Source organism: Geotrypetes seraphini, chromosome 7, assembly GCF_902459505.1.
Source record: "Geotrypetes seraphini chromosome 7, aGeoSer1.1, whole genome shotgun sequence".
Lineage (NCBI taxonomy): Eukaryota > Metazoa > Chordata > Amphibia > Gymnophiona > Dermophiidae > Geotrypetes > Geotrypetes seraphini.
Window position 1 is genome coordinate 182204602 of NC_047090.1, and position 16887 is coordinate 182221488.

The window sequence follows — 16887 nt, forward strand, 5'->3', positions numbered from 1 at the left end:
GACCTGTTGGGCCGCCGCATGAGCGGACTGCTGGGCATGATGGACCTCAGGTCTGACCCAGCAGAGGCATTGCTTATGTTCTTATGTTCTTAACAGCTTCTCCTTCTGTCAGTTCCTCCCACCTCCATCGTACATCACTGAGGACTTGTGATTTTTATGTTTTTATTCCTAACTGCAGTTTCTGTTCTGGGGGGAGGGAGGGGAGAAATCATATCCATCCATTGGAGAATAAGAAGGGGGACACATTCCCCCCCCCTCCCCGCAGGAACTAATTTTCCTGTCCCGGCAAGTTCTTTTCCTGTCCCTGCCCCATCCCTGAGAGCTCCGTCCGTCCTCATCTGCACAAGCCTCAAACACTTTCACATCAAAAGTAGCAACATTCTAGAGCTGAGATTGTGATGTCATAATGCCTCATTCCACCAATGCCTAAGCTCCGTCCTCATCTGCACAAGCCTCAAACCCTTTCACATCATAAGTAACAACATACTAGAGCTCAGATTGTGATGTCATAATGCCTCATTCCACCAATGCCTAAGCTCCGTCCTCATCTGCACAAGCCTCAAACACTTTAAAATCCTAAGTAGCAAAATTCTAGAGCTCAGATTGTGATGTCATAATGCCTCATTCCACCAATGCCTAAGCTCCGTCCTCATCTGCACAAGCCTCAGACACTTTCAAATCCTAAATAGCAACATTGTAGAGCTCAGATTGTGATGTCATAACGCCTCATTCCACCAATGCCTAAGCTCCGTCCTCATCCGCACAAGCCTCAAACACTTTCACATCATAAGCAGCAATATTCTAGACAGAATGTCTCATAGTAATAACTGTGATAAGAAGCCAAGGATGAGACAAGACGAAGCTGTGTAAGACTTGTTCAGTCATTTCACTGTGGTTTCTAAGCTACTAAAGAGCCTGGGTGAGTTCAGAATCGATTATTCATGGAATTTAACTTCCAATAGGAGGCGTACAACTTTGTCACTGAACACTTTCATCAGAAGTAGATGTGGTGACAGCTCCTCCCCCGCACCTCTGCAAATCCTGACTTGTGCAGTTCGGTTAGACCTGTTGGAGCTGGAGAAAAAAACAAAGTTAATGATAAACCATTCGTCATCACATAAAGATGGACTGAGTAGAAATTGGTTTTATAACCTGTAATGCCACTATCTCAAATTGGAACAACTTTAAAACTGGTGTGAAACTCTTTTACAATGGAGATATATTACTAATAATAATAATTAGGGAGGGAGAGAGAGTGTGGCACAGTGGTTAAAGCTACAGCCTCAGCACCCTGAGGTTGTGGGTTCAACTTCAAACCCCCGCTGCTCCTTGTGACCCTGGGCAAGTCACTTAATCCCTCCATTGCCCAGGTACATTAGATTGTGAGCCCAAAGGGACAGACAGGGAAAAATGTTTCAGTACCTGAATATATTCATGTAAACTGTTCTGAGCTCCACTGAAGAACAGTATAGAAAACTGAATATATAAATAATTTCTATAGCGCTACTAGACACACGCACACATAGAGAGACAGTCCCTGCTCCAAAGAGCTTACAATCTAGTCAAGACAGACAAACTGGGCAGGAAGGTTCATCTCAGGTGGGGGAATTACAGAGGGAATGATAAGACAGATATTGGGGCTTAGAAGGTGGTTTGGAGTTTGGAATTGACAGAAGTGGGGGTTTTATCTAGATTTGAAGACTGCCAGAGACGGAGCCTGACATATTGGAGTCAGAATTCCGGAATGTTGTTGTTCTTTGAGATTCTAGAATGTTGCTATTATTTGGAATCTCCAAAGAGTAGCAACATTCCAGGCTCCTCCTACTAATCATTTCTATAACGCTACTAGACATACACAGCACTGTACATAAAAACACAGAAGAGAGAGTCCCTGCTCTAAAGAGCTTACATTCTAGTCAGGACAGACAAACTGGACAGGAAGGTGCATCTCAGGTGGGGGAATTACAGAGGGCCGCTGCTATTTAATATATTCATAAATGATCTAGAAACAGGGACGAAGTGTGAGATAATAAAATTTGCGGACGATAGAAAACTATTTAGTGGAGCTGGGACTAAAGAGGACTGCAAAGAATTGCAAAGGGACTTGAACAAACTAGGGGAATGGGCGGCGAGATGGCAGATGAAGTTCAACGTTGAGAAATGTAAAGTATTGCATGTGGGAAGCAGAAACCTGAGGTACAACTATACGATGGGAGGGATGTTATTGAATGAGAATACCCAAGAAAGGGACTTGGGAGTAATGGTGGACATGACAATGAAACTGATGGCACAGTGCGCAGCGGCCGATAAGAGAGCAAATAGAATGCTAGGTATAATCAAGAAGGGTATTCCTACCAGAATGAAAGAAGTTATCCTGCCGTTGTATCGGGCGATGGTGCGCCCGCATCTGGAGTACTGCGTCCAATATTGGTCGCCGTACCTTAAGAAGGATATGGCGTTACATGAGAGGGTTCAGAGGAGAGCGACACGTCTGATAAAAGGGATGGAAAACCTTTCATATGCTGAAAGATTGGAGAAACTGGGTCTCTTTTCCCTGGAGAAGAGGAGACTTAGAGGGAATATGATAGAGACTTACAAGATCATGAAGGGCATAGAGAGAGTAGAGAGGGACAGATTCTTCAAACTTTTGAACAATAAAAGAACAAGAGGGCATTCGGAAAAGTTGAAAGGGGACAGATTCAAAACAAATGCTAGGAAGTTCTTCTTTACCCAACGTGTGGTGGACACCTGGAATGCGCTTCCAGAGGATGTAATAGGGCAGAGTACAGCACTGGGGTTCAAGAAAGGATTGGACAATTTCCTGCTGGAAAAGGGGATAGAGGGGTATAGATAGAGGATTACTGCACAGGTCCTGGATCTGTTGGGCCACTGCATGAGCGGACTGCTGGGCACGATAGACCTCATGTCTTACCCACCAGAGGCATTGCTTATGTTCTTATGAATGATATGACAGATATTGGGGCTTAGCAGGTGGGTTGGAGTTTGCATTTGAAAGCAGCTTCAAAGAAGTGGGCTTTGAGTTGGGATTTGAAGACTACCAGAGATGGAGCCTGACATATCGAGTCAGGCAGTTTGTTCCAGGCATATGGTGCAGAAAGGTAGTAGGGACGGAGTCTGGAGTTGACCATAGAGGAGAAGGGTACAGATAACAGAGATATATCTGATGAATTGAGTGCCGGGGGGAGGGGGGAGGGACTGTGGGGAGAGAGGAGAGATACTGAGGAGCTGCAGAGCAAATGTAGGTCATTAAGAGAAGTTTGAACTGTATGCGGAAATGAATGATAGTGTGGTCCAGTTTGAAACTGGACCACACTATCTCCAACCTGCTGATAACAACAAACGACTACAAATATTTTCGCAAAGAAATCAAAACCCACCTATTCAAAAAATTTATACAGATGGCTTAACTCCAACCGGACCCCCCTCAACGCAACTCCCCCCTCCTCCCCCCTTCACCAGTTCCCTTCTCTTTAGCCTCAAGCATGTCAGCATCTTGTAGCTTTTGAAATATACAGCTCCATTATTCTTGTAACTTCTCCTGGAAATGACCAGAATTCTCTCTGTAATTATCCTGGAAATGTCCTGTTGTCTCTTTTGTAATCCGCCCAGAACTGCAAGGTTGAGACGGAATAGAAATCAGTAATGTAATAGGGAGCCAATGAAGTGAGCAGAGCTCTGAAGAGATTGAAGGGAATGGAAATGGTTTAACGGAAGGATCTATGAGATTGGTTGGTCATGTAACCTGCTTGTGAAACTGCACTGCCATGAAACTATGTGGTGTGTCAATGACCCACCCTTTTAAGAACATAAGAGTTGCCGCTGCTGAGTCAGGCCAGTGGTCCGCTCACGCGGCGGCCCCAAGGTCAAGACCAGTGCTCCAAATGAGTCCAGCCTCACCTGCGTACGTTCTGATTCAGCATAAACTTGTCTAACTTTGTCTTGAGTCCCTGAAGGGTGTTTTCCCCTATGACAGACTCCGGAAGAGCATTCCAGTTGTCTACCACTCTCTGGGTGAAGAAGAACTTCCTTACGTTTGTACTGAATCTATCCGCTTTTAACTTTAATGAGTGCCCTCTCATTCTCTCTACCTCAGAGAGGGTGAACGATCTCTCTTTCTCTACTAGGTCATTATCTTGAATGTTTTGATCATGTCCCTTCTCAGTCTCCTCTTTTCAAGGGAGAAGAGGCCCAGTTTCTCAAATCTCTCACTGTACGGCAACTCCTCCAGCCCATTAACCATTTTAGTCACTCTTCTCTGGACCCTTTCGTCTGTTAGCTTTAGTGCGCTTTCTGTGTGCCACATGAATCCACGTTTCACTATCAAGCTAAGTCATGGGAGTCTCCAATGTAGCAAATTAAGACATATCTCGGAAAAAGTACGAATCCATGTCAGGAACTACTATAATTGGAGTGATCTGAAAAATTTTTCTAAATCAGTTCTTAGTTGAAATGGATCATAAACTTTAGTTGGAACATAAGAGAGCCCCTTATCCAGGACCGCAAACTCTTGACTCTTGAACACCCTGGACGACAAATTAATTACTCCCCTTTGGCATCCCGATTGGACCTCGTGACCGGGCCCCCTTGAAACTGTACTTTGTTCGCTTGCCGTCTCTCCCGACGGGACTGGCCTCACCCTAAAAAAGGCTTCCTACTAGACATGCTGGCGGAGGAATCGGTGGTGGTCATCCCTGTCTGACCTCTGCCTCCGTCATCTTCTCTCATCCAGCGATACACATACCCCTCTGAATAATCTTTTTGATCTCGCTGAAATTTGTTTACGTTTTTTTATTCGCAATTCTTCCTTGAATTTCTCAATTTTAGATTGTAACTCAGAAGTCTCTGCTTGCCCTGGATTGGTAGCATGCAATGTTTCTACTCTTTGGGTTTTGGCCAAGTACTAGTGATTGGCCACCATGAGAATGGGCTACTGGGCTTGATGGACCATTGGTCTGACCCAGTAAGGCTATTCTTATATTTCCCAATCCGATCCCAGCCTCCCATTCTTCATGGATGGTGGTCTGGATTTTACATAATCTCTTAAATACCCTATATAGGAAGGTTTTTGTCTCAAGATTTCTGCTTATGGCTCTAGCGCGAGACCAAAATGGCGGCGATGTAGAGGAGCTGCGAGAGACGTTCTCAACAAGTTCCTAATCTGCGTTTTTCAAATACCTTACACGGATGCCTCCTAAGAGGAAAGGGGTGCTTAGGGCTTCTGCCTCGTCGGCCCTGACGTCCACCCCAATTCAGCAGACGATGGACCGTTTCTTCGCGCCTTCTCCGGCGCTCACACAGGCTGGAGTGGAGAGCTCGGCATTGGGCGGGGACGGGAGGGAGTCACTGGCCCTTTCGGGCACTGAAACATCGTTGTCTCCTTCAGCTCCCACGACGCCTCCGTGTCCGGCTACAGCCGAAACGCTGTGGCGAGAGACACACGCTTCCGGAAGTGAAAGCGTGGGGTCTCCCGGCGAGGGCTCAGCGTTGTCGGCGGGACGGCAGAGGGAATCAACAGCAGAGAGAGGGGATTTTTCCCTCTCTCAAACGGAGGTTTCTTTGAACAGCATCTGGCAATTGTTGCAGAGGATGGAAGGGAAAATAGAAAAATCAACTGATGAGGTAACAAAATTAAATGAAAAACTGGAAATTTTGACTGGGTCAGTTGAATCTATGAAAATGGAGTTTACAGGCCAAGCCAAGCAAATGCAGGGGGACATACAACAATTGCAACAATTTAAATTGGCTTCAATTAAAGACAGCTCTACCATTCATAAGAAATTAGAACAATTTGAAAATTTTAATAGGCGTTTGAACCTCCGCTTTCTAAATTTTCCTCAAACTTCAGGAATGTTACCTATTGATTTGTTGAAAAGGTACTTCATTGAGAATTTGGAAATTTCTTCTAACTGTATTCCTCCAATTAACAAAATTTATTACCTACCAAATAAAAAGATGTCTGACGGAAATGGAAAGGCAAATGGAAATGAGATTGGGAAAGTAAGAGAAGGAGAGACAAATGTGATAGATTTTGCAAATGTGACGGCTTTACTGGAACAAACGATAACATCTGAAATGGACAGAGCAACATTATTAGTATCACTTGTCTTTGAACAGGATGTGAATATGATTATGAAATTGTTTTTCAAAAATTCCCAAAAATTATTTGGGGGTCGGAAAATATGGATATATCCTGACGTAGCTAAGACTACACAAGAACGGAGGAAAGAATTTCTTGCAATGCGACAACAGACTATAAATATTGGAGCAACATTCTTATTGGTGAATCCCTGCAAATGCCTGGTTAGGTACTTAGGTGTTAAATATGTTTTTTTCTCTCCTAACCATCTGAAGGAATTTCTAGATGTTAAGCAGATCATTAAGGATTAAGGATTAAGGGATAATAATAGTAATGGGCGCTAGATACATTATGCCTTTCTTCTTTGCTTTATTCCTCTAATTTCTCTCTAATTTTAGTTTTGGTCATCCCCTGTTTATTGTGGTCTAAGAAGGGGTTTATCAGTATGATGTTTGTTGTAAAAGTATTATTGTGTTAAAAATTTTTCTTCCCTGTATTCAATGTAACAAGAATTAATTCTTGTAAAATAAGATTGTATAATTATATAAATAAAAAATGACAAAAAAAAGATTTCTGCTTATGACATAATATTCTCAAATTCTAATGAATTTTAATTGTAGAGCATTTGAACATGGAGAACATTTGTTTTAATGAGTCAATCGTTTTCTGATAACCTACAGGACACACACCAGCCTCACAGAAGCAATACAAAGGGCTTCTTTTTATTAACTAAGTTCCCATTAAGGGTACCTCTGGTGGGCACTTTAAATTACTGTGGATTATGTTTCAGGATAAGATATGGGTCTGCCAAATCAAACAATTTCTCATAAAATGTTCCATTATTGTAAATGGAGTAGACAAATATGCAACTAGGCGAGCCTCCAAAAACACAGCCGAAGTTTGGGGGGAAATAAATGGAGCCTAGGGGGGGGGGAAATAATTCATTATTTTTCAGTAACTTTGCTGTTGTTTAAAATATTGTGCCTTTTCGTTTCTCAGTTGTTAATGAAAGCCTTGAGGCATTCCAGAGAGCTTTGCCGCTAAAAGAAATGTAATTCCTATTCAAAACAGTAATAGATCTTTTTTACATCTGCAGTTGTACACAATCCATCTGTCTGCCTATTTATGTAATGAAAAATGTCACTGTGCTCCAGGCAAATTTGTTTAACAAAGTTGGAAGGTGTTTTGACTCATTTCCGACTTGTCAAAGCTTTTATGAATCCGTTCTCCATTTAATGAAGATCTTGGAAGCGAAGGGAACATGCCAAGAAATTCTCATCAACACCAGAGTCTATCTACTCTGTCATCGTTTATAGTGACAATGATGGGGTCCAGCTTTATTCCTCCACTCATTTCTCATCTCTACATGGTCTCTTTTGTAGCCAATTGTATGCAATGTTAAAGACTTTGCTCCTCATTCTAGAAACTGGCTCTTAAATATAGACACCAAGGGCCTGATTCTATATATGGTGGCTGAAAAATTAGGCACCGATTATAGCGGTGTAAAGGACGATCCTATAAAAATGAGGTGCGCTTTGTAGAATTGTGCTTAGGGCCTTATTAACGCCAAGGTTTTCTCGGTCTAAATGCATGCGCCTTTGCTAGGGCATCAGGCCGCCAAGTGGTATAAATTAATATTCAAGGTTTCAAGGTTTATTAAATATTTGATGGATCGCTATATCATTATACAAAGCGATGTACATTAAAATACAATTTGATAAGATAATAAAAACATACAATTCATTAAAGTAATAATAACATACAATAAATAAACATTAGATTTTAGACAGGACCAACAACAATTGGGAGGAAAGGGAGGTTAAAGTTACATATCGTAAAAAGAGAAATACATTTAAGGATAGAACATCAAGGAGGTATTAAAATACTTGAAACGAAAAATTAAATTTTTTTTTTAAAAAAATGGGAGAATTTGTTTTTTATTTTTATGTATTAAAAATTTTTTTAAAAAGATAAGTTTTAAGAGATTTCTTAAAAGAAGGAACATCTTTTTCGTTTTTTATATATTGGGGCAAAGAGTTCCACCATTGGGGGCCGACGACCGAAAACATTTCCAATCTACGGGTGCCTATAATTTTCAAAGATGGAATTACTAATAGGTTTTGGGAAGAATATTTGACTAAGAAGCCTAAAATGACGCCAGGTGTACACCTGGCCGGGCCTCCGCGTGTGCGGATCGCCGGACTGGATAGACCGAAGGTCTGATCCGAAGATGGCGTTTCTTACGTTCTTAAAACTAGTCTAAAAGGCATTTGGAGCATTGAGATAAAGCAGCAGATTTTTGCTACTCAATGGCCACGGATTTGGACTTGGAGGATGAGATGTTCGGCGTCAGCGTCCAGGAGACAAACTTGTTTTTTTTTTCTGTTGTATAAAATTTTCTGGACCTCTGTCAGGGCCGGATTGTCCTATAGGCTAACTAGAAACATAGAAACATAGAAAAAAGCAGCAGAAAAGGGCTATAGCCCACCAAGTCTGCCCATTCCAAGTATCCCCTCCCCTGAATTTACTCCCTTAAAGATCCCACGTGAGTATCCCATTTTCTCTTAAAATCCGTCACGCTGCTGGCCTTTATCACCTGGAGTGGGAGTCTGTTCCAATGATCCACTACTCTTTCGGTGAAGAAGTACTTCCTGGAGTCGCCATGAAACTTCCCTCCCCTGATTTTCAGCGGATGCCCTCTGGTGGTCGAGGGTCCCATGAGCCAGAAGATATCTTCTTCTGACTCGATGCGTCCCGTGATGTACTTATATGTTTCAATCATATCTCCCCGTTCTCTTCTTTCCTCAAGTGAGTACAGTCGCAATTTCTTTAGTCTTTCTTCATACGTGAGATCCTTGAGCCCCAAGACCATCCTGGTGGCCGTTCGCTGAACCGACTCGATCCTCAGCACGTCTTCAGCCTAGGGCCTCAAGATCCGTGTCACATTTTTTTATAAAGGTTAGTACCAATAACAACATGTTTCATTTAACATATTGATATATATCACAGTAATGATGTATTTTATTATCTCTCATGTAATTTACAAACTTAAAAATGGGAGGTGAAAGGGCCTCATAAGTGGAATAGCCTAGGGCCTCTTTTCATCTCAATCCGGCCCTGACCCCTGCTCGTTTGCAAAAGTTAGATAGTTCAAAGTCTAATAGATGCTGGCACCATCATCTGGAAATAGGGACCCTGGATCATCTGTTGTTCTATTGTCCCTTGATACTCAATTTTGGGGGTCAAATCAACATGATATTGGAAGCTTCATTTTCATTGTCCTATGACGTAGGGCTCCTTTTACAAAGGCGTGCTAGCGGTTTTAGCGGTAATTTTTCAGCTAGCGCATGCCAATCTTGTGCGTGCGCTAAAAACTCTAGCGCACCTTAGTAAAAGGAGCCCATAGTGCAGTGGTCTCAGACTCAAACCCTTTGCAGGTCCACAGTTGGATTTGTAGGTACATGGAGAGCCGCAGAAAAAAAAGTGAATGTCTTATTATAGAAATGACAATTTTGCATGAGGTAAAACTCTTTATAGTTTATAAATCTTCCCCCCCCCCAAAGGCCTGCATGTTCCCCCCTTCTTTGCAGCATCCTCCAGCTTCTCCCCTGGCCTCCCGGTCTTAGTTTCAGCTAATTACCATGCCTGCAGAGAGGATCACCGGTGCTGTAACATTCCTTGCAGGCTGCCATTGGCCTCCGCAGCACATTCCCTCTGCGGCGATCCCGCCCCTCCTCTGACGTCAGGGGCAGGATCGCGGCAGAGGGAAGGTGATGCTGAGGATGACGGCAGCCTGCAAGGATCGCTACAGCACTGGCAATCTTCTCTGCATGCTGCAGTAATTATCTGAAGGTAAGAGCTGGAGGCCAGGGGGGAAGCCAGAGGACACTGCAAAGAGCGGGCAGCACTAGTACAGACTGCGGGCCGCAAAATAGTACCTGGCGGGCCGCTTGTGGCCCCCGGGCCGCGAGTTTGAGACCACTGCCATAGTGTTATTTGGAACTTTATTAACGCCTAGGAGTCCAATCAATGCAAGCAAAAATAGATTACTTCTTATTATGACAGGAGTTGCTATGCAGCTAATTACGAAAAATTGGAAAAACCGGGACAGAATAAATCATAACTTTTGGTGGGAAACCCTGTGCCAATTTTATAGATTTGAGCGAATGAACTCGGAACAATTGGGACACTATAAAAAATTTAAAGAGACGTGAAATTTTGTAAAACTGATCACTAGTATAAGCCTTTAATTTCTGAATGAGCTTCACACACATCGAGGGAGGGGTTGGGGGCAATATGTACTTAAATTATTATTTGATTGATATATGTGCTGTTTATGGTACCAGTTGTTTGTATATACTGTGGCACTTTGTGTTGATTTTTAAAAAAACTAATAAAGAATTAACAAAAAAAAATTGCATGCGCCTAAGTGAGGCCCCCCCCCTCCGGCACCTAAGCCCAAAATAGACACCTATTTGCAAAACACACCCATGATCTACCCCTTACTATGCCTACTTTGTAGATGCCCTCTTGACGCAGTCCCGAGGATGAGCTAAAAAAACTAAAAAAAAAAATGTTTAATAATTGGGCAGATTTCCAATGCGAGAGGATCATTTGTAGTGAGATGGCTATTAAAGCATCTAGTAATTTAGATTGCCAGATATTTGAGGCCCCAGGCAGAGCAGGTGATCTAAACAGAAGAATATCAAAAGATGGGGCTCCTTTTACTAAGCCGCGTTAGCAGTTTAATGTGCGCAATAGCGCGCGCTAAACTGCTGGCCGGGCTAGACGCTAATGCCAGCATTGAACTGGCGTTAGTTCCAGCCGTGTAGCGCGGATTTAGCGCATGCTAAAAATCTGCGTGTTGCTAAAACCGCTAGCGCGGCTTCGTAAAAGGAGCCCATAGTGGAGTAGAAATGGGAAGGACAGTGCATATGATTTTCCAGATCGACCTCCTAAAAGGTTGAATAATTGAACATCCAGCGAAAACGGAAACTCTGTGGAGATGGTGATGTTCGAGACGCAGGCTTTATTTAAGCATTTACAATTTGATAATCCATATAACGTAGATCTACGACCCAATCCTTTGGGAGCTGTGGACCCAATACGGTCGGTGTTTCGACAATGCGGTCTTCCTCAGGGGTCCCTAAAAGTCCTGATATGAGAACAATACTGAGTGGTTGGGTCCACAGCTCCCAATGGTTTGGGTCCTAGATATACGTTCTGTGGATTATCAAATTGTATACAGTAGTCCCCCGATATTCGCGGGGGTTCCGTTCCAGGAACCACCGCAAAAGTTGAATAACCGCGAATACGGTTTATAGCGTGGGCAACAGGAGAGGGCCGCCAAACAGGCAGGAGAGGGCTGCGTGTGAAAGCAGCTCCTGATTAATGAGGCCAGACTTTAGTGCAAGAAGAGGCGGTCGGAGCATACCGTGAGTGATTTCCATCACTCGCCGGCGCTCCGGCTGCCCTCTCCTGCCCGATCATTCGCGGTCGGAAAATACCACGAATGACTGGGACCGTGAATCAGCGACCGCGAATGACCGGGGGGAGGACTGTATTCTTAAATAAAGCCTGCATCTTGAACATCGCCATCTCCACAGACTTTTCGTTCTCGCTGGATTTGCATTTTCTGTGGGATTAAGGGTCAATCATTTGGTGTCAGGTCAAAAGCGCGCCGGGACAAAGGCGCGCGCAGACAATTGAGCGCAGCGCGGAAGCGCGCGCCGCATAAAATTACTGTTTTTAGGGCTCCGTCGGGGGGGGGCATGGGGGGAACCCCCCCACTTTACTTAATAGAGATCGCGCCGCATTGTGGGGGCGTTGTGGGGGGTTTGGGGGGTTGTAACCCCCCACATGTTACTGAAAATTTCACTTTTTCCCTGTTTTTAGGGAAAAAGTTCAGTTTACAGTAAAATGTGGAGGGTTACAACCCCCCAAACCCCTCACAATGCCGGCACGATCTCTATTAAGTAAACTGGGGGGGCTCCCCAACAAAAACCCCCGTTGGAGCCCCTAAAAACTGTAATTTTCTTCGGTGCGCGCCTCCGTCTTGCGCTCAGTTGTCGGCGCGCGCCTTTGTCTTTCGCGAGGTTGTCTATGAACCGTACCCGTCCAAGTAGTTTCAGAAGATCTCTGATCACGCATTAATCACCACGGATCTCTTGTTAACTACACCGCCACAACAAAAAAATATGGAGATTCAACGTATCATATCTCCCAAGTCTAAACAATCATGTGGTTATAGACTCGTCACAATGTCCATAAGGATTAATGCATAGTAAGTGTTATCGCCATCGTATGACAGGTGAGGAAAAGCAGAGAAATAGAACTTTCAAGTCAGACCAAAAGTCAGCCATCTACAAAGGCTCATTAGCATACAATGCAGGTTTTATTGCAATCAGTTAGAAATTAGGCAGTTTACCAAGCTATGCAATTTGCCCCTGTCAATCAAATTAAAAGAGCCGCTGGCTCATAAAAAAAAGCATAGGGCAAGTTTCAGCCACTTGACAAGCAATTAATTTGTGTAATTACATTGCAGGTGTTACTTTAGCTAAAGGAACCTCCAAGGACATCAGGTTGGTTTAAGATTTGTGATTTCTGAGCTATGACACTTGAGGGAAGATTCTCTCTTTTTTTATTAACAATTTCTATACTGCTTATAATGACTAGATAGTCAATTCAAAGCAATTTACATACAGGTTCACGTGAAATACCGGTCAAAATCTTACTGGTAACAATATTTCTCTCCCCAAAACACCCCACAAGGGACTGGCTGCATAATATTAGCAAAAGTAAACCGTGAAGAGAAGTGTCGTCAACTTCCTCTTAAATTTACAAAGATCCACTTCTGCTTTTAATTCTTTAGGTAAGGCCCTCTACCACGTTGGAGCCATCACTGAGGACATTTTCACCCTGATACGCTCATGTTTAATGTCTTTAAAAGAAAGAATTTTCAACAAGAGTTCTTGTCCCGAATGCAGGGCCTGCGTGGCATATACGAGGGGCCGCAGAAAAGTTCTCTGCCAGCCACGACGAGCATGACGTGGAGCCCTGAAACTTACAAGTTATTCCGCACTTCTCTTGACACTTTTCATTTCAGTGAGCCAAATGCATCTAGCAAATTGGGCACAAATATAGGGAATCCAAGCCACTGTGACATCACCGATGAGGCGGAACGAGGCATTAGGGCATCACAAGCCAAGGGGCTGCTGAAAAGTTCTCAGCCCAACCAAGAAGAGAATGACGTGGAGCCCTGAAACTTACACGTTATGCCACACTTTTCATTTCAATGATATGAAATGAAATCCCGTGCCCAGATATTGTGGTTCGGTAAACTGCAAGACCTTAAATGTTAGTAACAAGTTCTTAAATTTCATCCTGCTCTCAAGTCTGAGCCAATGCAAGATTCAAGAAGGGGATATCAAAAGTTAGGTGCAAAAAAAATGGAGTATTCTCTAATGGCAAAGTTGGCTGCTATAGACATGACAGAATTAAGCATTTACATCATGTCAAAGGTTGGTGAAAATGCTCCTGCCTAAACACAGAGAAGGCGCAAGGGCCCACAACTTTTCTCCTGGCTTTGGTGACGAGAATAATCTGAGGTGACAAGTAGCACTTCACCACAGCTCCAAATGCTCCAGACTCCCCTCCCTGACCCCCAAATGACCTCTGAATCTCCCACTCTCAATCTCGGAGCTAACCCCGTTATTCCCTAATCCACTACCCTAAGGTAACCTCCTGATCCCTACACCCCTTAAGAAGATGCTGAGCCCCTGAGCCCAACATCCAAAACATAAACTCCATGGTGGTCTCAGAGGTGTATGTGGTGAGGCAGGAACCTGGGGCGGAGCGCTTCCTCCTCTGGCCAGAAAATTCCCCTCCTCCGGGCAGTGGAAGGGTGTGTGGAGCAGTCGGGGGGGGGGGGGGGGGGAGGGGGGAACAATTGGTTCTGCTGGTCCTCCGCCCTGGAAAAGGAAGTGATGTCAGACTGTGTGCAGATGAACCGAAGTCCCACAGCCACTCTAGCATCCCCCAGCTCTCCACACATGGGGTAGACCGTCTCCACTGCCCTTGCCTTGCTACCCCTACTGAGCAGTCTTGTGGACTCCATACCCAACCCCTTCCCTGACTCTCTACGACTTCCCTGGACTTTCCAGCCCAGCTCCCAGTGCACCTTTAAGATGTGAGGTATGAGTGAAGGTTCCTCTCTTTTGCTGCCACTCTCCCATGTCCCCAAATGCTGGCATCTGATGGCACAGGATCAATCAATTTTCAGTAAAACATCTTGGGCATAATTGAAAGTTTATCATCTGGATTTTTCAAATTATTCCTATATCCAGGGGCACTATAAGAGTAATTCTATTACTTGGCCATCCACATTACTGCACATATTATAAGCTTGAATGTTTAGACTATTAGTCCTTATGGGTGTTTGCTGGATGTCTAAGTCAATTCCCCAAATACCTGCAGCGCAGTGGTTAAAGCTACAGCCTCAGCAGCCTGAGGTTGTGGGTTCAATCCCACGCTGCTCCTTGTGACCCTGGGCAAGTCACTTCATCACCCCATTGCCCCAGGTACGTTAGATAGATTGTGAGACCACCAGGACAGACGGGGAAAACTGCTTGAATACCTGAATAAATTCATGAGCTCCCCCGGGAGAGTGGTATAGAAAAATGAATAAACTTACAGAACACATACTAGCAAAGGGGAGTACACATGGGCGGGGCTTCTACTTACATTCAGTGAGTCCTTAACCATAGTGACAGAGCATAGATGGGACATCGGTGGGCTCTATGCACACATGAAAACTTACAGAAGAACTGTAAGTTACACAGGTTGGTATCTACAACTTGTTTGGACCTGGAGTTTCCTGAAGTACTGATTGAGTGAAAGCCCGAGCTGATATCTGTCCCGTCTGGACTTTTGCCGTTGGGATTGGTTCATAGACAACCCCGCGAAAGACAAAGGCGCGCGCCGACAACTGAGCGCATGACGGAGGCGCGCGCCGAAGAAAATGACAGTTTTTAGGGTCTCCGACGGGGGTTTTTGTTGGGGAGCCCCCCCCCAGTTTACTTATTAGAGATCGCACCGGCGTTGTGCGGGGTTTGGGGGGTTGTAACCCTCCACATTTTACTGTAAACTTAACTTTTTCCCTAAAAACAGGGAAAAAATGAAGTTTTCAGTAAAATGTGGGGGGTTACACCCCCCCACAACGCCCCCACAACGCGGCGCGAGCCCTATTAAGTAAAGTGGGGGGGTTCCCCCCCACGCCCCCCGTCGTAGCTGTAAAAACAGTAATTTTCTGCGGCGTGCACCTCCGCACTGCACTCAATTGTCTGGGCACGCCTTTGTCCCGGCGCGCTTTTGACCTGACACCGTTGGGATTATTTAAAATATGCTGAGGCAACTGAGCTGCTTCAGGAAACTGGACTTCTGCCAGACTTATTTGATTTTTTTTTTTTAAGTTCAGTAAAATTTTATTGTATTTATGAGTGAAAAAGAGAACAAATAACATTTCAACAATGTCAAATACAGAGAGGTAAACCAATGTCTGTAAAGTATCAGATAAACGAGGAAATCAGAGTATAGCATGAACAAATATCACGTGCTTGAAGCATATATAGTATTATAGGTAAACAAAAAACACAATACAAGGAAAGATATACAAGTGATAAAGTATCAAGAGTACAAAGCAATATCCGCAAGATAAGTAAAACAGAAAAAGTATCCCTAAAAGCATCAAAAGTAAGTATTTCAGACATATTTTGAACAGTAGTATAAAACAGGGTCCCAAATGTCATGGAAGCGAGTCAACGAACCCACTTTTTTAGCATGAAGAAGTTCATACCTAGCAATGAGAGACAAATTAGACCACCATGCAGCATGTGAGACAACGGATAAGTTTTTCCAATTGGAAAATATGACTCTAATAGCTAATAGAAGGAGTGCTCTCAGTAGAATACCTTCAGAGTCAGTTAGATGAATCTTTAAAGCTGGGGCACCTATAATAATCACTGAATATGAAATATGCTCGTCAATATGTATTATATCACATATGTCAGACCAGATCTTTTGCCAAAAATTACCGAGCATGGGGCATTCAAAAATCATATGTTTAAGTGTACCGTCATGTAATGGACAAGACCAGCATAATTTGGATAAGGATGTATTCATTTTTGCCAGCCTACAAGGCGTCCAAAACGCTCTATGTAGGACGAAGAATGCTGATTGTAGGATGGAGGCAGAATATAGGGCTCTGCCAGCAGAGAGCCATATCTCAGTCCAAGTTTCCAATTCCAGGGTTAGGTCAAGTTCTTTATGCCAGGTCTCTCTAATGTTCAGGTCATAAGAATACCTATACCCCTGTAAGAGCTTATACCATTTGGAAGCCGCCTTGGGTGAACAGGCGAGCAGGTCACAACAATAGATGTAAGTAGGGGTATCAGTAACAACCGTGTGCAGCTTAAAGGCCTTTTTAATGCAATGGGTCAATTGCAACCATCTAAAAAATTGTGAGGGAGGTAAATTATATAGTCGACATAAAGTTTCAAAAGGTGTCCAAGTAAGCCCGTCAAATAGTTGAGAAACGGTCCATATACCCTGAGTCTGCCATCTTTTCCAGGAAATCAGTTTGTTCTGAATCATGAATTTGGAGTTATTCCAGATCGGAGTAAACAGAGAAAAAGCCCAGGGTATTTTAGATATTTTATCAAATTCTTTTATAGCGTGTATAGTAGATGTTACTACCGGATTCTTAGTTGCATCTTGTGTTCCATGCATTGCAG